Consider the following 26724-nt stretch of genomic DNA (forward strand, 5'->3'; position numbering starts at 1 on the left):
GATTGACAATGAAATTTATAATGATGGAGTCAAAGGATTAAATACTCCAGTGGATTTGAAGGACTTTTTTAGTTTAGGTACCAGGGAGAATGAGCTGGCAAGGTAACAGCTGAAACTAAGAGACTGGCATATTTGAAATTATGATAATAGATAATATCATTGGAAATAACAAGGTTATCAGTGTGACCCAGAAAAAAGGTTGAGTGAATTAAAGGGCAAGCTTAAGGAATCAAAAAACTGAGAATCCAGGAAATTAGAATTGTCTACATAGATTTTGAAATATACCTCAAATTATAATGGAGCAGTATTGGAGAGAGTGACATTAAGCCAGGAGCTAAAACCTCAAGAAATGATCATTTGTGATCTGCCAGAGGACAAGATGACTAAACATGGGGGTTAGTGAAGATAGTATGATGAAATGGTTTTTCAAAGTTTTATCATTTTATGAAGGGTGGAGGGACAACAGAATGGAAGAGACAATGATGACCAAGTAGGATGTCTGTGCCATTCCAGACTCAGTGGTGCTGATATGAAAGATGTGGACGGGAAAACAAAAAATAAACAAAAATAAAAACAGTACTTGTGAGACCGGCAGAGAAAGCAGTGTCATGAGGGAGACCCAGGTTTCAGCTGGAGCAGAAAGTGAAAGAGATATCCACAGAAGAGTTTGGAATAAAACACTCTTTTACCCCTGGCAACGGTGACCTTTGTAGGATGATCAATGGAAAATATAATTATTACTGCAATTTTATCCCTATTAAATCTGCTCACAAATGGCAGCATGCCATGCAGATCATTTATCAAACATCTATAACTTTACCATATATTGACTCTCTTTCCAGAAGTGACCCCAAAGAGTGGGTTGAAAAGCTTTTATCCCACAATAATATCCCCAACTCACTCTCTTACCAAGTTGCCTAGATCCCTTCCTCCTTCCAATTGGATTTTCACCTCCAAACTTCTCCTGTTTGGAAATTCCAGAGCCACCAGTAGCCTTTAGATATGCAAACATTCATTGTAATGGAAGGAGTAGTGGCTTGGGAATTAGAAAACATAAACCCCATTACTAATAATTGGTTTGTCCATTAACTGATTTGTCCACTTTAGTGTTACTGAACCTCAAGTTTGCACAACAGTAAAAGAAAGCATTCATGCCAGATAATCTTAAAATTGTGTTCTTGTCCAGTTGTAACCAATCCCATCTGAATGTTTGAGACAACTTCACAATCAAAATTAGGGACATAATTACAAAAAGTCAAGACATTACTATGCAGAAAATCAATAAGACACAAATTACAAGCCATTTTTCAGCATGCAAATGTAATATTTAAATGTTTATCGTTACAGAATCTGTTGCACAACGTTTGCATCTCATTTTCTATTCATATACATGTTAGAAAAGGGTGAAATTTTCAAAGAAGTAGCTACTGGTGAAAAAAATCAGGCCTTGTTAAAGCTAAATTCTGTTATGGCCAGTCTATTGACCTGAGTTATGTCATACCAACCGATTGATCTGAACAGAGAGACTAAAATACGGTGGTCACCAATAGCCTTGTTTTGTATATACCTCAGGGATTAGTCTGAGAACTTCTCTTTTCCATGGACCAGTATCTACCAACACCTCTTATTTGCCAGCAATAGGAAGATCAATATAATTTGAGTCACTGGTTGAAGATGACAGGGTCCTGTTTCCTTAATCCTGAGTTACAATGTTCTAGGGCAGATAGTTTAGTAATGGCAGTGAGACTAGCCATAGAACTCATCAATGACTATATGAACCTTAGCTTGAAATTTCCATTTGCAAGATGTCACCTGTTTAAAAAGAATCTTGAACCAGTTTTTTAAGTCAAAGAGAGAAGCAATTTTTAACTCACATAATCATATGTAAGAAATTAAATTTGATTTATATATTATTTACTCTATATGCTGCAAAATCATGGCCATAGAACCCCGAGAACAACTCCTGTTGTTACCAATGTAACTTTTTCTGTGCTGGAATAGACAGGTCACAGCCCTTGCTGTTGGGTAGAAAAAGATATGAATCCTTCATATGCTCTGTGAACGTGGGATATTTACATGACTTCTATATATGAATTGCTACTTTTTCTAAACAGGAATAGTTTGTAATAGTTTTTGCACTCGTGTTTGTATTATTTTTCTATTGCTATATAACAAATTACCACAAATTTGCCAACTTTTATACATATATTATTACAATTTCAATAGGTCACAACTACAGGCACAGTTTAACTGAGTTCTCTGCTCAGGATCTCACAAGACTGCAATCTAGTTGTCAGCCAGGCTGTGTTCCTTTCTGGAACTCAGGGTCCTCTTCCAAGATCAAATACTGTTGCCCATACTCAGATCTTTCTTGCTGTTACCCAGGGATCACTCTCAGCTCCTGAGACCCCCACAGGTTCTAGCTACATTATAGCCCTATCACCAGCCCTCTCACAGCATAGCATTTACTTCTTCAAGGGCAGCAGGAGACATTCTCCCTCTTCTCTGGTAAAACAGAGTTATGACCTATACTCAGAAAACTATAAGACATGGATGAAAGAAATTGAAGATGACACAAACAGGTGGAAAGATATCCTATGTTCTTGGGTTGGAAGAATTAATACTGTTAAAATGACCATACTACCCAAGGCAAACTACAGATTAAATGCAATCTGTATCAAAATACCAATGGCATTTTTCACAGAACTAGAACAAATAATTTTAAAATTTGTATGGAAACACAAAATACCCTGAATAGCCAAAACAATCTTGAGAAAGAAAACAGAGCTGGAGGAATCACACTCCCTGGCTTCAGACTATACTACAAAGCTACAGTAATCAAAACAGTATGGTACTGGCACAGAAAAACAGACACATAGATCAATGAAACAGAACAGAGAGCGCAGAAATAAACCCACACACATATGGTCAATTAATCTACGACAGAGGAGACAAGAATATACAATGGAAAAAAGACAGTCTCTTCAATAAGTGGTGCTGGAAAAACTGGACAGCTACATGTAAAAGAATGAAATTAGAACATTCTCTAATGCCATTTACAAAAATAAACTCAGAATGGATTAAAGACCTAAATGTAAGACTGGATACTATAAAGCTCTTAGAGGAAAACATAGAAAGAACACTCTGACATAAATCGTAGCAATATTTTTTTGGATCAGTCTCCTAGAGCAAAGGAAACAAAAGCAAAAGTAAACAAATAGGATCTAATGAAACTTAAAAGCTTTTGCACAGAAAAGGAAACCACAGACAAAATGAAAAGACAACCTACTGAATGGGAAAAGATATTTGCAAATGATATGACCAATAAGGGGTTAATATCCAACATATATAAACAGCTTATACAACTCAACATCAAAGAAACAAAACAACCCAAATTTTAAATGGGCAGAAGAACTGAGTAGACATTTTTTCCAAAGAGGAAATGCAGGCATCTGAGAAGATGCTCAGCGTCACTAATCATCAAGGAAATGCAGATCAGAACCACAATAAGATATCACCTCACACCTGTCAGAATGGCTGTCATCAAAAAGAACATGAATAACAGATATTGGCGAGGATGTGGAGAAAAGGGAACCCTCATACACTGTTGGGAATATAAGTTGGTGTAGCCACTGTGCAAAACAGTATGGAGGTTTCTCAAAAAACAAAACTAGAGCTACCATATGAGCCAGCAATTCCACTCCTGGGTATATATCCAAAAAAAGCAAAAACACTAATTTGAAAAGATACATGCACCCCTGTGTTCATAGCAGCATTATTTACAATTGCTAAGATATGTAAGCAACCTAAATGTCTATTAGCAGAGGAATGGATAAAGAAGACATGGTTATATATACACAATGGAATTCTACTCAGCCATAGAAAAGAATGAAATTAAAACCAAAAAGAAAGCAGACTCACAGATCTAGAGAACAAACTAGTGGTTACCAGTGGGGAGGAGGATGGGGGGCAATATAGGGATAGAGGGATAAAGGATTATGATATTATATGAAATAATGTGTATGAAACTTTTGAAAATTGGAAAGCACTATAGAATTTAAAGAATCATTCAGTATAAAATTTTTTTTAAAAAAAACAGAGTCATATAAGCATACAGCCTAACATAATCACAGGAGTGACACCCCATCATCCTTGCTATATTCTACTGGCCAGAAGTAAGTCACAGGTTCTGCCCTACTCAAAGAGAGGGACTCTACAAGGGTATGACTCATTGGGGATCATCTTAGAATTGTGCTTACCACAGTGGTATAGGGAGTACCTGTTGAGACAATGCATCTATATCTAAAACACTTATAAAAAGTACTTGCTAAATGTAAACTGTTATGACTGCTATTGTTTATGTAAAATCTAAACACAAGCAAATAGTTGTAGTTGTAAGATTCAATTTAGGAAAACAGTCATTAAATTGGGAATTTAAAATTGTCATCAGTGCCATCAAAGAACATTTATTAGATATTTATTTATACATTCCTCTCCAATGGATTGTGACCTTGTAGGTAAATTAGCTCACATAATGCATTGAGGCATTAGGAATTTTCTCCTCTTAAAACAGTACCTCTTCATAAACATTCTGAGATTAGAAATCAAACCAAAACAATTCAATCTTAAATAAGTTATCTTAGCCTATTACAATGGATGAGCAGTAATCAACAGTTTTATTCTAAAGATGACTTGTTCTAAAAATATATTAATGCAGTCAACCAGTTGAATCTCACAGATCTTTATATATGATAACTAGTAATTAGATTGTAAATTAATCTTGTGTTGAAAGAGAAATGTGCTTATTTATTTCTCCTTTTGAAACATAACCTTCTATTAAAGAAAATATTTAATTCTTCTTTCTGAACTTTAGCGAAAGGCAGCAAAATCAATTGGAAACATAGCATAATTACATTCAGTACTAAACTTCAGTTCTGGTTCTGGTTCTTTAAGATTTTCACTAGTGGCAGAAACTGTATAGTAAAAGATTGTTACTTTCTCTTTGATACACAAAATTGGAATTACAGAAAAAAATATCATCTATTTATGTTGGATAGTATAAAAATGATTGATTTTTCCCAACAATTTCTCATATCAAAATTGCTAATATTTGAAGCTACAATATTTGCCTGCCTTAGATAGCTGTTGTATTAGTCGAGGTTCGGAGTACTCTAGGGAAAGAGGGTCTGTGTGTACGTGCGTGTGTGTGCGCATATACGTACATACATATATATCTATATGTATACATACATGTATATGATGAGATGAGATCCACCCATATTGTGGAAGACAGTCTGCTTTACACTAAGTCTACTGATTTAAACGTTAATCCGAAAACTACTTTCATGAAAACATCTAGAATAGTGTTTAAACAAATATCTAGGCACCATGGCCTAACCAAGTTGACATATAAAGTTAATCATCACATTTGCCTTCCCTGCCACCCCCCTACACAAAACACACACACACACACACACACACACACACACACACACACACATAAAGAGAACAAATAGGGTTATGCAATCCACTAAAGAAATTTAATCTGAATTCCCAAAGCAGAAAGTTTATAATCAAAATTAAAGAGAGTATTATGCTTACAAATCTTTGTAAATTGGAAAAGGGGGTGAGAGCTGCCATTTGTTATCATTTTATATTCCTTTGATATACATAGCATTGGATATTCAAGGACTGTAACATTTGTATTAATTCATTTCTAATATGTTCCTGCTCTTTGCTCATTTTTTCTGGTGCAGTATTATTCTTTTTATCTTATTGATTTGTATGTTCTCTTTGTAACACATTTTTTACTTTTCTACTTCAGATATTTTTTAGATTCAAATTTTGGGGATTTTATACAGCATTTTAAATTTTGTTTGCAGTCGAATGCATCCAGATTTTTTTCTTTTTTATTACATTGTTTTATTCTTAGAAAATATGTGTCCATCTCATGATCAATTAAAAAACCATATGGAGTTTCTTCTGGTTCCTATGGTTTAATGGTTTGTAGTTAACTCTTCAATTCATATTTTACCTGTTTGAAATTATATCATACTTGCAGTCTTATATCCTACTTTATTCATATAACTTTATATATTAAGCATTTTCCATAAAATGAAATATTACTTGGTATATGATATGAGCTGAGGATATGATTTATAGTTTTCCAAATTTCCAGTTTTCTCAACATTGTTGATATGTTCTGTTTTCTTTAACTTAAGTAACCAAGGTTACTTAATATTTCTGTGCTTGTTTCTTTGTATATAATATAGTAATATTAATAGTATCTAACTCAGGTTTTGTTGAAAAGAGAAAACAATAATTATATAAATTACTTAGAACTGACAATATTAATATATCATTAATGTTAAATGTTAGCATTATTATATTTATTTCACAATTATCAGCTTAGATTCATTGATTCATCTGTTAATCCTTTCACAGATTCCAGATTTTGATTCTTTTCTGTGTGTTATGTATGATTCATTGTTTATTTTTTAACTTTTTCATTTATTTTTATTGAAATATCATTGATTTACAATGTTGTGTTAGTTTTAGGTATACAGCAAAGTGATTCAGTTATACATATATATGTGTAGGTGTATATATACACCTACACATATATATATTCTTTTTTGGATTTTCCATTATAGGTTATTACAAGATATTTAGTATAGTTCTCTGTGCTATACAGTAGGACCTTGTTGGTTATCTGTTTTATATATAGTAATGTGTTTATTTTAATACCAAATTCCTAATTTTTCCCTCCCCTCCCCACTTTCCCCTTTGGTAACCATAAACTTGTTTTCTGTCTGTGGGTCTGTTTCTGTTTTGTAAGTAAGTTCATTTGTATCTTGTTTTTTAGATTCCACTTATAAGCAATGTCATAATATTTGTCTTTCTCTTGTCTAACTTACTTCACTTAGTATGATAATCTCTAGGTACATCCATGTTTTTGCAAATGGTATTATTTCATTCTCTTTTATGGCTGAGTAATATTCCATTGTGTATATATACCACATCTTTATCCATTCATATATTGATGGACACTTCTCCAAAAAGACATATAGATAGCCAACAGGCACATGAAAAGATGCTCAACATTGCTATTAGAGAAATGCATATCAAAACTACAGTGAGGTATCACCTCATACCAGTCAGAATGGCTATCAAAAAGTCTACATATAATAAATGCTGGAGAGGGTGTGGAGAAAAAGGAACCCTCTTAACACTGCTGGTGGGAATGTAAATTGGTGCAGCCACTATGAAGAACAGGTTCCTTTAAAAACTAAAAACAGAGTTAGCATATGACCAGCAATCCCACTCCTGGGCATATATCCGGAGAAAACTATAATTCAAAATAATACATGCAGCCCAATGTTCATAGCTTGATTTTTTCCCTGTCCTTTCCTTCCTGTATAACTTGTAATATACAATATGACAGCATCTTCCACTTTAATGTTTCTTTTGTCAAAAATGTAACAAAAGTATACATTCTTTGCACTTTTACATCTTTAATATACCAGATAAATTTAAAAGTTACTGTTAAATACCCCCCTCCCAAAAAGTTCCATTGATATTTTGTTTTGCACTGAGTTGAATATCTATTTTAATATAAGAAAAATTGATTAGAAAAATGGGAGGAGATAGTGAGGTTAAGTAACTTGTCCAATACCATAGTAATAATAAGAGTGGTGCCGTGATTTAAACAAAGGCAGTCTTTAATATAAAGTTATATTTTTAAATTATTCTTTGAGGAATCACATTCAGGACATACACTTAATAGCAATTGCTTTTTTGTAAAATGGAAAAGTCCAGAAAAGTGATATTTCTGCCACATAGCTGAACCCTGATTCTTACCTGCAGATTTAATTATGTGCCATAACGCCTCCTTCCACTGATAAGCAATATCATTTATTTCAAATGCAGTACCACATGTAGATTAATGAAATGCTTATTCCCAGGGACTGTGCCCATGTAATTCCCTTTGCTCAGTGGCTCATCCAGCACCACACCTATGAAAGGGAGTACAGAGTCATTGCCAAATGTTATTCTGAGGTTTTTCCCATAACTTAGTTCCTGTCATCAAAATGGCTAATAAAATATAACATTTTCAAGTAAACTGTTAAACAAGAAACTGGACCTGTTGGTATGAAACCATGAATTAGCCACCTTGGAAATATGGCATGATATTCTAATCACTAAAACTAGAGTCCATCCTTAATCTCATTTTTTTCCCTTTCACATCCACAGGAGACATGGGTAGTCATCACCGAACTCTTTTTTGCTTTGTACAGGCTAACCTGCCACAACCTTCTAAACACAATGCTCCAGGTGGCCATAATTAATTAAAATTGACACTTGAGGAGAAACCTATTTATTTACCTACTTGAAAACTCACAACTTCTGTTGAATAAAACAATGAACTTTGTGATTATTCTAGGTCAATTTTAGTCTTAGAAGCTTTTCTGTTCAATTTTATGTAAGTGAACTGCAGTGTGTCAACTTCTATCTTTCCTTTGGGTTTCATTACATAAAACTGTAGATACAGTATTAACGGAAAAAAACATTTCCGAGGCAAAGTGGAATTCAGGTCCAATGATATAGGTCCAAATTCATGCACTGCTTGCCTGGAGAAGGAGTTCAGCAAAGGTTTAAAATTATTTTTCCACATGAGGAAAATTTGCAGGATGGGTCCCTTACCCTTTAAATTTTTGGCACTTTGACTTCTGTCTCTGCATTTTCCTGGTTTTCTTTCTTCGTCTCTGACCACCTTTCTGTCTTGTGAAGTAGTTCACTAAGACAAGTTGTAGAACTAAAATAAAAACTATGACAACAGGTTTAGAGAAGAAGAATGGAATCCAGACATATTTAGGACTTAGTATTTAAGATATTTAGCAACCAATAGGATGGCTATGCTGGAGGAAAGAGGGAAGATTCATGGGTAACTCTGAGGTTACTCTGGGTTACTCGATGAAACAGGGTGTATGAGGCTGCTGGTAACCAAAAGAGACTAAACAAAACTGAACAGATTTGAGAAAGAAGAAGCTGCATTGTGTTATATATATAGCACTCCTTGGTCACAGAAACAAGTACTGTAAATATAGGGCAAAATTCTAACCCCTGCACCGGTATCTTGCATGCTCCACTTTCTCTTCTTCCTCCCTCCACCAACCTGTTCCCTCCCCAGCATCTTCTCCTTTCTCTGCTCTAGTCAGGCCATTTTGCCCACTGAAGCCCAAATAAACTAATTCCTTTCTGACAGCTTTCTTTGCTCATGTTTCTCCCTCTTATTAGAATGACCTTTTTTATGCCCCAACGCGGGAGATTCCTTTCCTTTTGTTAGAGGTCTTCTTGGAGACCCACTTCCTCAAGAAAACTGTCCTGGACCATGGTAACTAGAGTCATTTCAATCCATTTTGAAGTCCTCTAATGCTTTCTGTGCTACTCACTTGATATTTAACAAATACTACTTTATGTTGCTGGTCATATTTTTATGTGCATGTGCCTGGCCTTTGCAGATTTCTACTCTGTTTGAAATGCACAAGCATCACGTTTCATACAGGGTGGCATATCCCATGCCTCCTAATATAGTTTATGCAAGTAACAGGTGGTCAGTAAATGTTTATTTAAGGGGGAGAGGAGACTGTGCCTCCTTGAAATTAGGTGAAGAATGAACTATATATATTTCCTGGTACTAGAAGTAATGGAGGCTTAGTAATTAAAACATCACAGATTTATCATATGGTTCTGGAAGTCAGAAGTCCAAAATCAGTCTCACTGAATTAAAGCTAAAGTGTGGGCAGTACTGGTTCCTTGTGGAGGCTCTAAGAATGTTGCCTTGCCTTTTCCAGAGGCAAGCTTGAATTCATTAGCTCATAGCCCGTTCCTCATAGTGACGTCAGCATTGTGTCATCACATCTTCACTGACTCTTTCTGTCTTCAGATAACTTGCTCTGCCTTTGTGCCCCTGCCTCCCTCTTATAAGGGTTCTTATGACGTTGGGCTCACCTGGATAACCCATCTGAACATCTTTAACTCAATTGTTTGCAAAGTCCCTTTTGCCATATAAGGTAATGGAGTCACAGGAACCAAGGATTAGAATGTGGACGTCTTGGGAGAGGGAGGATGTGATTTATGCTTCCACAGTATGCTTTCTCTTACCCTCAACAACAAAAGTTGTTGAGTTCCTACTATGGTGCTAAGCAATATGGTGCAGTAGTTGGAAACAAAGCAAACATATCTTCTGTTCAATATGCTCAGAATCTACTGGCAAAATTTGCATGTTAAAAAAGACTTACAATTCATTGTGACACATACTTTATTAGAGATAATATTAGACCTCTTTTGGAACATGGAGGAGGAATTATTTTCTTTCTGCCTAGAGCGGGGAGATGCCTCAGTGAAGACTCCCTCACGGACTGGTAATCTCTGCTGTAATACAGGCCTATATTGTACAGCGTGAACCTGTTGTGTTGGTTCAACAGGCATAATAGCTAATAAAATTTTACAATGTACGATTTGTTGCAATTGAAGTGAAAATATCCCAGCTTCCTTGACATTCATTAAAGGCCTTATATTTATTAATTAAGTCATTCAAATAATATTTGTTGAGGAATTTCCATGTATCTGGCCTTGAATGAGGTACAGGGAACACAAAAATGAATATCACATGAACCATGCCCTCAAGGACCTAATGGTGTAGCAGAGAAAGCAGACAAACAACTACCATTGGTTGGTTCTTCTCATTTTGTAAATAATTTTATCTTTCATGTTTCTCAGAAGTCTCCTCATTTTTTCATAATGTTCATACACTTTTCTCTCCCATTTACCCTAAGGCTTCAAAATTTTCTCAGCTATCATCTTGTGTCTTTTTTTTTAACTTACTTCCAAAGCGACTTTCGAATGTCCACGAGTCATGGTTTAGGGATGCCATGAATACTTTTGTGTGTCAGCTTCTACGTTATAAGTTTAACCTTCTGATTTTGAGTTTGACTTGAAACATATTTAGAAATATGCTGGAAGTTTATCCATTTTATAATGTATTTCAGAAACAGCAAAATCTTATTGATTTCATAATCCCATATATCATGTAATGAGGAGAACAAGCTGTCAAAAGAACAAAGGAGTGACTAGATCTCCACAAAGCTCATTTACTCAAAGTGAAAGAAGAAAAAAAAACCCGCAATTGTTTGATTTGACAGTACTTATACTAACATGACAGAAAACATAATAAAATTGGTTCAACTATTACACTTTCATTTATTCCAAGGACTATGACTAAGTGTCTACATATTGAATTTATAGCATATGTAGCCACATTTGAGGTAGGATTTGGGAAGGCCTAGAAGTTCACATTATTTCTGTACTATCTACCATGAACACAATATAGTATCCAAAATTCCTATCATTTGATTTACTCCCTTGGGTAAAGCAATGTGCAGAGGTCCTTTTTAAATGCATGGGATAATTAACACAAATCTCTTTGGGAGCATTGATACATGAAATAGAAATTGGTTAATTGGACTACTTATAGTTCATGTAGGGATGTGTCCCAAGATAGTAATTCAGAGTAGAGAGGATCAAACATAGAAAAGTTTTGTTGTAAATGTAGAAAGGAGATCTTCCAGAAGACTTCTCTACACAGACTTTGAAGAACCAAATGAGGAAGCACCAGGGCACAGCATGAAGACACAAGGGGCTGTTTCTCTTTTTAGTTCAAATAGTATTAATTTTTACTTTCTATTTCATTATGTCAATCCTGGTGGAAGTTTGTTTATTTTATTGGTCTTTTCTAATAACCAGCTCTGCCTTTGTGAATTTTCTTCATCATATATTTGATTTCCATTTTGTTACATTCTTTCCCAACATTTTTGGAGAAAGAATTCTGTTCTTCTCCATTAACTGTTTTATTTGTATGACATCTTAATTTCTACCTTTCCTCTTACTTCATTTTTTTTACTTTGCAACTTTACTGAGGAATAATTGACAAACACAATTACATATTAAAGTGTGCTACATAATGATTCCAACATAAGAATAGAAGGCTATAGATGTTCCTGTAAGTATCATCTGGTTGCATCCTATATGTTTGATATTTGTTTAATTATCATTCAGTATTAAGTACTTAGAAATCTATTATGATTTATTTTGATTCATCTTTTATTTAGAACTGTACTCATAAATTTCAAAAGCTATATTAAGATATTTTGTTTTGTTTTTTGACTTCTAATTTAATTACTTTTATCTTAAGAACATAGTTTATACCACACCAGTTCTTTGAAAAGATAAGACTTATTTTATAATCTAATAGAACTGTATATGGTTAATACTTTAATTTATGCAAGTTTCAAGTTTTAGAGTTTTATGTATGCTCAAGAAGACAGTGCAGTTTATAATTTGGGACGTGTGTGTGTGTGTGTGTGTGTGTGTGTGTGAGTGTATGTATATATACATATTTGCTAGATCAAGATTGTTAAGCCTGTTAATAATCATTATTTTAATTTTTGATTTGCCAAAACAGATGGCTATGTTGAAGTCTCTTATATGTTGATACATTCATTGATTTTCATTCTTAGTCATTAGCTCCATACAAATGTTTGGTTGATATGTGTTTCTCATTAATTGAACAACTATTTTCCTTTATACATATATATTGATCATCTCTATATCTAAGAATGCTATTTGTCTTAAAGTCTCTTTTGCCTTATATACCCAAGATTTCATCGGGCTACTATCTGCCTAGTATACTACTTTTGACTATTTAGTTTCAATCTTTTATATCTTTAGATTTTAGTGTGCTTCTTGTAAAGTATGTATTAGCACGTTTTTTAAATCTAATCTTCTGTCTGAAGTGATGAGAGTAATTCATATATGGTTATTGTAATCAATTATATATTTGTATTTCATTCTGTTATCTTTTTGTTTCCTTTTGTCCTGCTTTTTCTATTGCTTCCTTTTTCTCCCTACTTGGCTTTTTAATTGATTGAGGAATCTTTCCTTGTTCTGTTTTTTGGGGTTTTTTTATTCCATTTTTCTCCTTTAGTTTGAAAGTCAAACACTATTTCTAACATTTTATTTGAAATTTTATTTTTATTAATATACTTTAAATTTTCCCATGAATATCTGATAACAAAATGTGCCTCATATTTTATTTTAGTACAGAGCATATTTTAAGTACACTACGATATGTTAGAGCATTTTAATTCATGTTACTGATAGTCAGACATACATACTATTGTTATAAAGCATATGTGTCTATCTTTCTTTTAGATTCTCAAATTAGATATTATAATTTTTATTACCATTGCTTGTAATATTGTTATTTTGTACTGACAGTGTTTGTTTGACTTTACATATTTACCTTTTTAGTTATTGTTCACCATTTCTCCTTGCAATTATATCCTCTCTCTGGGATCATTTTCCTTCTCTGTTTATGTCCTTTCTGGTAGGAACATAGGACATAAACACAGTTTTACTTTATCTAAAATGTTTCTTCATTATAGTTGTTCTCAAACAGTACTTTTCCTGGACCTAAACGTATATGCTGCCATGTATCTTCCCCCAGAAATTTGGAGATTCATTTCACTAGCAGATAGCATGTAATTCCTTCTTTTATATCCTTAAATATTTTGTACATAGTATTTCATTTTCTGATGTGATATCTGAAATCTTTGAAGGCTATATGTAGTGTTTTTCTCTGAATCGCATTGTTTCCACTGCATATATTTAGTAATCTTTGAGAGCTCACAGATCTTCATCTCTGTAAAATGTGTGTCCCAATTTAAGACTGCTTCCCTCCAGAGAGAATTTGCACTGGTTTTCCCACCTTCCATCTGTTTTGCAGCGTCATTCTCTCTTTCGCTGCCCATGACCTCATCCTATTTCTTACCATCCTGGTCACTTTCGATGACATCTCAAACTCTGACTTCACTTGGCCTAATTTTGTGCTTTGGATTCTCCTCCCTCAATCTTTTCCAAACTATCTGAGCTTTATCATCAAACCATTTCCTCTGGGGATATCATCTCTACTGAGATGCTGTTACCTTGCATACTGTGTAAATTCAGTTTGGCTTAATAAGTTGTTAATAATGTCTTACCCAAAATTTTGGCACTAAAATTTTATTTGTTTTTTAAATTTTTTAAAAAAATTTATACAGTTTTTAAAGGTTACTTTCCATTCACAGTTATTACAAAATATTGGCTGTATTCCCCGTGTTGTACAATATGTCCTTGAGCCTATCTTACACCCAATAGTTTGTGCCTCCCACTCTCCCATCCTTATATTACCTCTCCCTGTTTCCCACTGGTAAACACTAGTTTGTTCTCTGTATCTGTGAGTCTGCTTCTTTTTTGTTATATTCACCAGTGCATTGTATTTTTTGGATTCCACATATAAATGATATCATACAGTATTTATTTTTCACTTAGCAAAATGCCCTCTAAGTCCATGTTGCTACAAATGGCAAAATTTCATTCTTTTGTATGACTGAGTAGTATTCCATTGTTTGTGTGTGTGTGTGTGTGTGTGTGTGTGTGTGTGTGTTTGTATATATATATATCCCACATCTTCTTTGTCCATTCTTCTGTTAATGGACACTTAGGATGCTTCTATATCTTGGCTACTGTAAATGATGCTGCTATGAACTTTGGGGTGCCTATTTTTTTCTAACTAGTGTTTTCATTTTCTTCAGATATATACCCAGGAGTGGAATTGCTGGATCATATGGTAGTTGTCTTTTTAGTTTTTTAGGAAACCTCTGTAATGTTTTCCACAGTGGCTGCACCAATTTACCTTCCCACCAACAGTGTATGAGAGCTCCCTTTTCTCCACATCCTCACCAACATTTGTTATTTGTGGTCTTTTTGATAATAGCCATTCTGACAGATGTGAGGTGATATTGTGATTTTGCTTTGCATTTCCCTGATGATTAACAATGTTGAGCATCTTTTCATGTGCCTGTTGGCCACCTGCATTTCCTCTTTGGAAAACTGTTCAGTTCTTCTGCCCATTTTTAATTGAGTTGTTTGTTTTCTTGATGTTGTGTTATATGAGCTATTTATATATGTTGGCTATTAATCCCTGATCACTCACATCATTTGCAAATATCTTCTCCCATTCAGTAGGTTGTCTTCGTTTTGTTGATGGTTTCCTTTGCTTTGCAAAAGCTTTTAAGTTTAATTAGGTCCCATTTGTTTATTTTTGCTTTTACTTATGCCCCTAAAATTTTAAACAGGACAATATCAGGAGAGAGATTCCATTGGGGGGGGGCATTTACTTAATTATTGAATAATTAACTAAAATCCTTGTGCAGTGGCAAACTGTGTCAGCCACCTTTAAAAGTCACTAAAGTTTTAAAAATCTTTCTTTCAAGCAAATGTTATGTGTCTCTGTTTTATTTATTCTGCTTGATGCAAGTGAGTATAATGTGAAGTCTTTGCTAGTAACAACCCTCTCTTAAGGTTTCCTATAAATTGCTTGTGAAAGGCCCTTAGTTATACTATAAAGTAATAAACTTTGTATAAGTTGATATTTACAGCTATAAATAATTCACTTAGCGGGAAGAGAACAGGAAGGTACTCTGAGATCAAGTTGCACCTCTGTCTCATACTAGTTGGGGAGCCTGGGGCAACTGTCCTGCCTGGCATTGCTTCATTTGGCTAATTCCTACTGAACTTAGCTATTGTATCACTTTCATCAGGAATCTTCCCAACTTATGCAAAAATGGCTAGTTACTCCTTCTCTGAGATCTTGTAGTCTACTGCTTTCTGTCCATCTTCTACATTTATCTATCTACATAAAAGATATATTTATCTGCTATGTCCCTCTGAGCCACATTGAAGATAGAAACTAGCAGGTGCAATGGATCCTTGGCCCACTGGATGTAAAGGACAGGCTCTGACACAAAATAGTTTCTCAATAAAAGTCTGCTTTATGAATGAATAGTAGTAGCTACACTGCCTTCTGCCTAGAAATGTTTTAAGTACAAATGAGATAATGGGAGTGATACAGTATATATCTCTGCTGTAAATACTATAAAAATGTAGGGCAGGATTATCAGTTGAGAGCAAATATCTGAATATAAATATATATTTGCCTAAATAAAGTAGGAACTAATTTACTCAGGTGATATTAATTTGAAATTTGTAATTAATAAATAAATATAGATGAGAAAGCTATATCTGCATAAACTATTGCAAAATGTTGAAGTAAATAAAATAAATTTGATACAGACCTGCTTAAAGTACTTTGGGAAACAAACTATCTTTTAAAATATAAATTCCTCAATTGCTTTTAGGTATGTCTAATTAATGTTGACAGATATTCTTACCTCTTCATTAAATGTGCATTTGTCAGGGCCTCCATTTAAAAGCAATGTTCATAGTCCTTGGAAAATTTGAAGATATTTCCAAGCTTTCAAAAATTGCATAACCCCATAATCACCAGTGCATCTTCTCCCTCCCACTAATCTCACTTGGTATATCACAGGACTCTTGAGATACTCAATTCCTACCACTATTAGAAAAGTTAGCATTTTGGCCATAATTTTATCCTCTCAAGCCAAAATGGTAAATTTAGTAACAATGGTAGGAATCAATGGTGAGAAGGGAGCAAAGAATCTAATCGAAAAATAATTAAAAACTAAAATTAATAGAACCTAGTGAGTCAATGGATGATGAGAGATTTGGGTGAGGAAAGTGAGCATGGCTCCAAGGATTTTGGCTTGAGCAACATAGTGGATGGTGGGATCTCATTCTAAATCACAGGACAATAGGAAGAGAAAGTAGGTAGGATGAGAAGGTCTCTGGACCCAGTGGATTCATCTTTGAGCTTTGACCTTGGGGTCCCATTGAGTAGATAGGGGAGAGTGTCCAGTAGTAATGCTAGAGACCAGTCAGGCTTACAGATGTTTGTTTTGAAGATAAAGATTGAGAGCCATCGTTGTTTGAGCTGTAGTTTATTTTTTTTTTTCATATTCTGTGAACATATTTATTTTATTTTTTTATACATCTTTATTGGAGCATAATTGCTTTACAATGTTGTCTTAGTTTCTGCTGTATAACAAAGTGAATCAGAACATGTATGCATATATCCCCATACCCCTCCCTCTTGCACCTCCCTCCCACCCTCCATGTCCCACAGCTCTAGGTGGTCACAAACCACCGAGCTGATCTCCCTGTGCTACGCAGCAGCTTCCCAATAGCTATTTATTTTACATTTGGTAGTGTATATATGTCAATGCTACTCTTTCACTTCATCCCACCTTACCATTCCCCCTCCCCGTGTCCTCAAGTCCTTTCTCTACCTCTGCGTCTTTATTCCTGTCCTGCCCCTAGGTTCTTCAGAACAATTTTTTCTTTTTTTTTTTTTTTTTAGATTCCATATATATGTGTTAGCATACGGTATTTGTTGTTCTCTTTCTGACATAACTTCACTCTCTATGACAGACTCTAGGTCCATCCACATCACTACCAATAACTCAGTTTTGTTTCTTTTATGGCCAAATAATATTCCATTGTATATATGTGCCACATCTTCTTTATCCATTCATCTGTCGATGGACACTTAGGTTGCTTCCATGTCCTGGCTATGGTAAATAGAGCTGCAGTGAACATTGTGGTACATGACTCTTTTTGAATTATGGTTTTCTCAGGGTATATGCCCAGTAGTGGGATTGCTGGGTCGTATGGTAGCTCTATTTTTAGTTTTTTAAGAAACCTCCATACTGTTCCCCATAGTGGCTGTATCAATTTACATTCCTACCAACAGTGCAAGAGGGTTCCCTTTTCTCCACACCCTCTCCAGCATTTATTGTTTGTAGATTTTTTGATGATGGCCATTCTGACTGGTGTGAGGTGATACCACATAGTAGTTTTGATGTGCATTTCTCTAATGATTAGTGATGTTGAGCATCCTTTCATGTGTTTGTTAGCAATCTGTATATCTTCTTTGGAGAAATGTCTGTTTAGGTCTTCTGCCCATTTTTGGATTCGGGTGTTTGTTTTTTTTGATATTGAGCTGCATGAGCTGCTTGTAAATCTTGGAGATTAATCCTTTGTCAGTTGCTTCATTTGCAAATGTTTTCTCCCATTCTGAGGGTTGCCTTTTCACCTTGTTTATCGTTTACTTTCCTGTGCTAAAGCTTTTAAGTTTCATTAGGTCCCATTTGTTTATTTTTGTTTTTATTTCCATTTCTCTAGGAGCTGGGTCAAAAAGGATCTTGCTGTGATTTATGTCATAGAGTGTTCTGCCTATGTTTTCCTCTAAGAGTTTGATGGTGTCTGGCCTTACATTTAGGTCTTTAATCCATTGTGAGTTTATTTTTGTGTATGGTGTTAGGGAGTGGTCTCATTTCATTCTTTTACATGTAGCTGTCCAGTTTTCCCAGCACCACTTATTGAAGAGGCTGTCTTTTCTCCATTGTATATTCTTGCCTCCTTTATCCAAAATAAGGTGACGATAGGTGCATGGGTTTATCTCTGGGCTTTCTATCCTGTTCCATTGATCTATATTTCTGTTTTTGTGCCAGTAGCATACTGTCTTGATTACTGTAGCTTTGTAGTATAATCTGAAGTCTGGGAGCCTGATTCCTCCAGCTCCATTTTTCTTTCTCAAGATTGCTTTGGCTATTCGGGGTCTTTTGTGTTTCCATACAAATTGTGAAATTTTTTGTTCTAGTTCTGTGAAAAATGCCATGGGTAGATTGATAGGGATTGCATTGAATCTGTAGATTGCTTTGGATAGAATAGTCATTTTCACAATGTTGTTTCTTCCAATCCAAGAGCATGGTATATCACTCCATCAGTTTCTATCATCTTTAATTTCTTTCTTCAGTGTCTTATAGTTTTCTGCATACAGGTCTTTTGTCTCCTTAGGAAGGTTTGTTCGTAGGTATTTTATTCTTTTTGTTGCAATGGTAAATGGGAGTGTTTCCTTAATTTCTCTTTCAGATTTTTCATCATTAGTGTATAGGAATGCATGAGATTTCTGTGCATTAATTTGGTATCCTGCTACTTTGCCAGATTCATTGATTAGCTCTAGTACTTTTCTGGCAGCATCTTTAGGATTCTCTATGTATAGTATCATGTCATCTGCAAACAGTGACAGCTTTACTTCTTCTTTTCCAATTTGGATTCCTTTTATTTCTTTTTCTTCTCTGATTGCTGTGGCTAAAACTTCCAAAACTATGTTGAATAATAGCAGTGGGAGTGTACAACCTTGTCTTCTTCCTGATCTTAGAGGAAATGGTTTCAGTTTTTCACCATAGAGAACGATGTTGGCTGTGGATTTGTCATATATGGCCTTTATTATGTTGAGGTAAGTTCCCTCTGTGCCTGCTTTCTGGAGGCTTCTTATCATGACTTGGTGTTGAATTTTGTCAAAAGCTTTTTCTGCATCTATTGAGATGATCATATGGTTTTTATCCTTCAATTTGTTAATATGGTGTATCACATTGATTGAGTTGCCTATGTTGAAGAATCCTTGCATTCCTGGGATAAACCCCACTTGATCATGGTGTATGATTCTTTTAACATGCTATCGGATTCTGTTTGCTACTACTTTGTTGAGGATTTTTGCATCTGTGTTCATCAGTGATATTGGCCTGTAGTTTTCTTTCTTTATGACATCTTTGTCTGGTGTTGGTATCAGGGTGATGGTGTCCTCATAGAATGAGTTTGGGAGTGTTCCTCCCTCTGCTTTAGTTTGGAAGAGTTTGAGAAGGATAGGTGTTATCTCTTCTCTAAACGTTTGATAGAATTCACCTGTGAAGCCATCTAGTCCTGGACTTTTGTTTGTTGGAAGATTTTTTATCACAGTTTCAATTTCAGTGCTTGTGATTGGTCTGTTTATATTTTCTATTTCTTCCTGGATCAGTCTCAGAACATTGTGCTTTTCGAAGAATTTGTCCATTTCTTCCAGGTTGTCCATTTTATTGGCATATAGTTGCTTGTAGTAGTCTCTCATGATCCTTTGTATTTCTGCAGTGTCAGTTGTTACTTCTACTTTTTCATTTCTAATTCTATTGATTTGAGTCTTCTCCCTTTTTTCCTTGATGAGTCTGGCTAATGGTTTGTCAATTTTATTTATCTTCTCAAAGAACTAGCTTTTAGTTTTATTGATCTTTGCTATTGTTTCCTTCATTTCTTTTTCATTTATTTCTGACCTGATCTTTATGATTTCTTTCCTTCTGCTAGCTTTGGGGTTTTTTTGTTCTTTCTCTCATTGCTTTAGGTGTAAGTTAGGTTGTTTATTTGAGATGTTTCTTATTTCTTGAGGTAGGATTGTATTGCTGTAAACTTCCCTCTTAGAACTGCTTTTGCTGCATCCCATAGGTTTTGGGTCATCGTGTTTTCATTGTCATTTGTTTCTAGGTATTTTTTGATTTCCTCTTTGATTTCTTCAGTGATCTCTTGGTTATTTAGTAGCATATTGCTTAGCCTCCATGTGTTTGTATTTTTTACAGTTTTTTTCCTGTAATTGATATCTAGTCTCATAACGTTGTGGTCGGAAAAGATACTTGATACGATTTTAATTTGCCTAAATTTACCAAGGCTTGATTTGTGACCCAAGATATCATCTATCCTGGAGAATGTTCCATGAGCACTTGAGAAGAAAGAGTATTCTGTTGTTTTTGGATGGAATGTCCTATAAATATCAGTTAAGTCTTTCTGGCCTAATGTGTCTTTTAAAGCTTGTGTTTCCTTATTTATTTTCATTTTGGATGATCTGTCCGTTGGTGAAAGTGGGGTGTTAAAGTCCCCTACTATGATTGTGTTACTGTCGATTTCCCCTTTTATGGCTGTTAGCATTTGCCTTATGTATTGAGGTGCTCCTATGTTGGGTGCATAAATATTTACAATTGTTATATCTTCTTCTTGGATCGATCCCTTGATCATTATGTAGTGTCCTTCTTTGTCTCTTGTAATAGTCTTTATTTTAAAGTCTATTTTGTCTGATATGAGTATTGCTACTCCAGGTTTCTTTTGATTTCCATTGGCATGGATTATCTTTTTCCATCCCCTCACTTTCAGTCTGTATGTGTCCCAAGGTGTGAAGTGGGTCTCTTGTAGACCACATATATATGGGTCTTGTTTTGGTATCCATTCAGCCAGTCTGTGTCTTTTGGTTGGAGCATTTAATGCATTTACATTTAAGGTAATTATCGGTATGTATGTTCCTATTACCTTTTTCTTAATTGTTTTGGGCTTGTTATTGTAGGTCTCTTCCTTCTCTTGTGTTTCCTGCCTAGAGAAGTTCCTTTAGCATTTGTTGTAGTGCTGGTTTGGTGGTTCTGAATTCTCTTAGCTTTTGCTTGTCTGTAAAGGTTTTAATTTCTCTGTCGAATTTGAATGAGATCCTTGCTGGGTAGAGTAATCTTGGTTGTAGGTTTTTCCCTTTCATCACTTTAAATATGTCCTGCCACTCCCTTCTGGCTTGGAAAGTTTCTGCTGAAAGATCAGCTGTTAACCTTATGGGGATTCCCTTGTATGTTATTTGTTGTTTTTCCCTTGCTGCTTTTAATATGTTTTCTTTGTATTTAATTTTTGATAATTTGATTAATATCAAATTAATTTGATTAATATGTGTCTTGGCATGTTTCTCCTTGGTTTTATCCTATTTGGGACTTCCTGGACTTGACTGACTATTTCCTTTCCCATATTAGGGAAGTTTTCAACTATAATCTCTTCAAATATTTTCTCAGTCCCTTTCTCTTTCTCTTCTTCTTCTGGGACCCCTATCATTAGAATGTTGGTACATTTAATGTTGTCTCAGATGTCTCTGAGGCTGTCCTCAATTCTTTTCATTCGTTTATCTTTATTCTGCTCTGCAGCAGTTATTTCCACTATTTTATCTTCCAGGTTACTTATCCGTTCTTCTGCCTCAGTTATTCTGCTATTGCTTCCTTCTAGAGTATTTTTTATTTCATTTATAGTGTTGTTCATCATTGTTTGTTTGCTCTTTAGTTCTTCTAGGTCCTTGTTAAACGTTTCTTGTATTTTCTCCATTCTATTTCCGAAATTTTGGATCATCTTTACTATCATCACTCTGAATTCTTTTTCAGGTAGACTGTCTATTTTGTCTTCATTTGTTTGGTCTGGTGGGTTTTTACCTTGCTCCTTCATCTGCTGCATATTCCTCTGGTTTCTCATTTTGTTTAACTTACTGTGTTTGGGGTCTCTTTTTCGCAGGCTGCAGGTTCTTAGTTCCCATTATTTTTGGTGTCTGCCCCCAGTCAGTGAGGTTGGTTCCATGGCTTATGTAGGCTTCCTGGTGGAGGGGGCTGGTGCCTGTGTTCTGGTGGCTGCGGCTGTATCTTGTCCTTCTGGTGGGCAAGGCCACGTCTGGTGGTGTGTTTTGGGGTGTATGTGAACTTAGTATGACTTTAGAAAGCCTCTCTGCTAATGGGTGAGGTTGTGTTCCTGACTTGCTAGTTGTTTGGCATTGGGCATCCAGCTCTGGAGCTTGCTGGCCCTCGGGTGGAGCTGGGTCTTAGTGTTGAGACAAAGATCTCTGGGAGAGCTCTTGCCAATCAGTATTATGTGGGGCCAGGAGGTTTCTGGTGGTCCAGTATCCTCGGAGGCTCAGACCCGACACCTGGCCAGAACACCAAGACCCTGCTAGCACACAGCTCAGAAGAAAAGAAAGAGAGGAAAAAAACAGACAGAACCCTAGAACAAATGGTAAAAACAAACCTATACAGACAAAATCACACAAAGAACCATACACATACACACTCACAAAAAGAGAAAAAGGGGAAAAAAATATATATATATATACATATAAAAGGATGAGAGCGACCAAACTGATAAAGAAATCCACTAATGATAATAAGCACTAAATACTAAACTAAGACAAACATAAAACCAGAAACAAATTAGATGCAGAAAGCAAACCCCAAGTCTACAGTTGCTCCAAAAGTCCACCGCCTTAATTTTGGGATGATTCGTTGTCAGTTCAGGTATTCCACAGATGCAGGGTACATCACGTTGTTTGTGCAGATTTAATCCACTGCTGCTGAGGCTGCTGGGAGAGATTTCCCTTTCTCTTTGTTCGCACAGCTCCTGGGGTTCAGCTTTGGTTTTGGCCCCACCTCTGCATGTAGGCCGCCCTCAGGAATCTGTTCCCTGCCCAGACTGGAGGGGGTTAAAGCAGCGGCTGATTAGGGCTCTCTTGCTCACTCAGGCCGGGGGGAGGGAGGAGTACGGTAGTCATAATTGGAATGGGGGGCAAGCCTGAGGCGGCAGAGGCCAGCGTGACACTGCAACATCCTGAGGTACACCGTGTGTTCTCCTGGGGAAGTTGTCCCTGGATAACGGTACCCTGGCAGTGGCGTGTTGCACAGGCTCGCAGGGAGGTATGGATAGCGACCTGTGCTTGCACACAGGATTCTTGGTGGCAGTGGCAGCAGCATTAGCATTTCATGCCCGTCTCTGGAGCTCGCTTAGGCAGTGCTCTGCCTTTTGTTGGCACACTGGGAAGGAATTCTCTCTCCTCGTGCACCCCAAAACAAAGGTCTCTTGCCTCTCCGGCAGGTCCAGACTATTTCCTGGCCTCCCTTGCTGCTAGCTGTGGCGCACTAACCCCCTTCAGGCTGTGTTCACGCAGCCAACCCCAGTCCTCTCCCTGGGGTCTGACCTCCGAAGCCCGAGGCTCAGCTCCCAGTCCCCACCCACCCGGCGGGTGATCACACAAGCCTCTCAGGTGGGTGATTGCTCGTTGGCACTGATCCTTTGTGTGGGAATCTCTCCACTTTGCCCTCTGCACCCCTCTTGCTGTGCTCTCCTCCATGGCTCAGAAGCTTCCCCCCCGCGCCCAACCCCATCCCCGCCAGTGAAGGGGCTTCCTAGTGTGTGGAAACTTTTCCTCCTTCTCAGCTCCCTCCCAGAGGTGCAGGTCCCATCCCTATTCTTTTGCCTCTTTTTTTTCTTTTTTCTCTTGCCCTACCCAGGTACGTGGGGATTTTCTTGCCTTTTGGGAAGTCTGAGGTCTTCTGCCAGCATTCAGTAGGTGTTCTGTAGGAGCTGTGCCACATGTAGATGTATTTTTGATGTATTTATGGGGAAGAAGGTGATCTCCACATCTTACTCCTTCACCATCTTTAAGGTCTTTCTCTTGAGCTGTAGTTTAAATTATGAGAGTATATGAGCTCACTCCTGGAGACTATACAGAAGAACAGAGTTAAGGTCAGAAAACCTTAGGAATCACAGTAACCAGCAAATGAGACTGAAAAGGAAGCACAGAACAATACAGGGAAACCAAGAATAAAAATCAAAGAAAAGACTCTCAAAGAGTGGCAAAGGATTTATCCATATCAGATGCCACAGATGATCTTTGCTTACAGCCATGTTAGTGAGGTGGTAGGAGAAGCCTGAAGTGTGAAGGAAATAAAGAAATGGAAACAGAAGGGGCGACAAGTGACTTTCAAATTCCTCTGGAGAAATGGAAAGCCAACTGGCCCCATAGCCTACTGACAATCCAGTTTAGTTCTATTACACTGTTTCTTTGATGAGTCAATTAAGGTTCAAATAAAACTGTCACCCAAAGTCACATAGCATGCTACTACCTAGATCTGCTTGAGCTTTCAAATATCCAATGATCCCTTCACTACTACCACCAGGAATTTCCTGAATGTGGCAGAACGGTTGTAATTTCCTTACTATGAGTTACTCTCATTCCATTTATATTAATCATTGCCACCATTGTACTTTTCAGATTCTGTGAGTGTCCTGGAATTTAGTTCATAATATTTGCTGAAAGAACGGGATTAGTTACTGATACTTAAAAGACATTGTTTTATTATTATACATATGTCTTGAATATTTGTTGTCACCTGGATTCAGTTAGATGCTCTGGTTCAAGCCAACAAATGGGTTAGTAAATTTTTGGCATCCATGACAATTTGCACTATTTTGCAGATTTTCTGATTGTTGAAATCCTGCTAGCCCCAATACAATTCTATATCAGTACAAGAAGCTAAGACAAAAATAAGATCATAAGATTTTTGCATTCTAGATGTAGCTCATAAAGAAGAAGTTCATCCTTATCTGACCCCTGATTTCTTATAGCTGCAGGCTGGTTTCTTTCTGTCCACAGGCTCACCCCATTTGCATGAGCGTGTTGTATATTTTCTTTACACTTGCAGTTGAAATTTGCAAAGAAGCAGTTTTGTTTACCTGTGTGTAAATGAAATGAAGATACTGGAGGTATTTATAATGGAACTGGATGTCTTTAAAGTAGAAAAATATTGTATTTCTTCTTGAAGATTCAAAATAAATCAGTGAGCTCTATAATTAATCATTTTTGATATAATATTTTTATTGTGAATTGATTTTAGGGAAATGCTATTTTAAAGTATCCCCTTGACTCGTTTGCATCGAAACAAGTGGGTCTCATAAGACTGTAAATATATACTGTGAATAATCATCAAAGAAAGTTGTTCAACCACAGCTCATAAACGAACACCAAAAGATAGGGCATTCATTTAGCCAAATTTTTAAAATCAAGGTATTTAATTACTCTCGGACAAATGACTGACAGGCAGGCAAGGAAGTGGAAACTTTAAGAATATGTTCATCTCTAAAATATAGTGATGGCTTAACCTTCCTTTTTTTAACCTTCATGTAATTCCATTTTCAACTTTTTAAAAAGAGTTATTTTTCATTTGAACGTGTTTGTTCTTTTCTTGTGAGGATAATTTCTATTATAGAATTTTTAAAATTGTTTTATTCTTGACTGAACATCTTTTTTGAAATCACAGGGAGCAGTAGCTTCAGAATTAAGATGATCCTTTTATTTATTTATTTCTTTTTGAACTGTTCATGAGAATTGTGTGTGAAATTTAGCAACTTAAGTAAGCAAAATATCTAAATTTTTATCTTCATAATTTTTAAGGCAAATATCCATCAGAGCACAGTAATTTTATTCCAGAACCAGATATCTATGAAACTAAGAAGTTTGTAAGTTTTGCAGCTAATTACTACTATTAAATATGGAAAAATATTAGATTAGTTATCTGTTACATGTCATAGTATGTGTTATAATTGTAATGTGTACAAAAGAAATACATGTACATATTCATATAAAGGGATAGACTTGATCTTTAACTATTAACGATGAGAATTAGCAGAGTCTGTTATGGATCAGCTTGGTTTCTCTCATGTCATCAGAGTTTTTAATGTATTAGCAGAGTTCCAAATACAGAATCTTGAAATGTATTCTTATTTATATAATTAGAGTAATAGAGTAGTCCTTTATTAATTTCCTTAAAGGCCAGCTCCATATTTGGGAATGCATGTTTTATTTTTCTTAAGTATACTGCTTAGGTATCTAAGCAGTTGACAAAGAGATTTCCAGAAATGAGCTACGTGATCTTTAACACCAGTCTGTGGAACGGATTTGATAATAAAGAAATATCTCATTACTTTTGAGATTTGTGTATTGTACATGTGCCGCCTGGTAACTGAGAACTCTAAAAAGATCAGTATTAACTGGATTTTGTAGATCTGTCATTCCTGCCGTGCCAAAAATCTGTGGAGTAGTTTGTAATTGCCATTGTTTGGTTTATTACAATAAACAGAACTGATAGGGCTTATGCTATTTGCCTTGTGAGCTGCACTTCACATCACTCTGTTGCATTAAAATTGCATGCACATATCTTCACTTATCAGTTTTATTTATCTGTCAGAAATAGAAAAAGGCAGTATGCTTTCAGTATATAGAAC

The 26724-nt window shown here is 35.8% G+C and overlaps 1 protein-coding gene across 1 annotated transcript in view; it reads left to right on the plus strand.

The window, feature by feature from the left end:
- The window catches only part of CCDC178 (coiled-coil domain containing 178), a 388650-nt gene that overhangs the window by 317129 nt on the left and 44797 nt on the right, over positions 1 to 26724 (plus strand). The gene's annotated exons all lie outside the window — the stretch shown is intronic.

The sequence above is a fragment of the Eubalaena glacialis genome, chromosome 15 (assembly GCF_028564815.1).
Source record: "Eubalaena glacialis isolate mEubGla1 chromosome 15, mEubGla1.1.hap2.+ XY, whole genome shotgun sequence".
NCBI classification, from domain to species: domain Eukaryota; kingdom Metazoa; phylum Chordata; class Mammalia; order Artiodactyla; family Balaenidae; genus Eubalaena; species Eubalaena glacialis.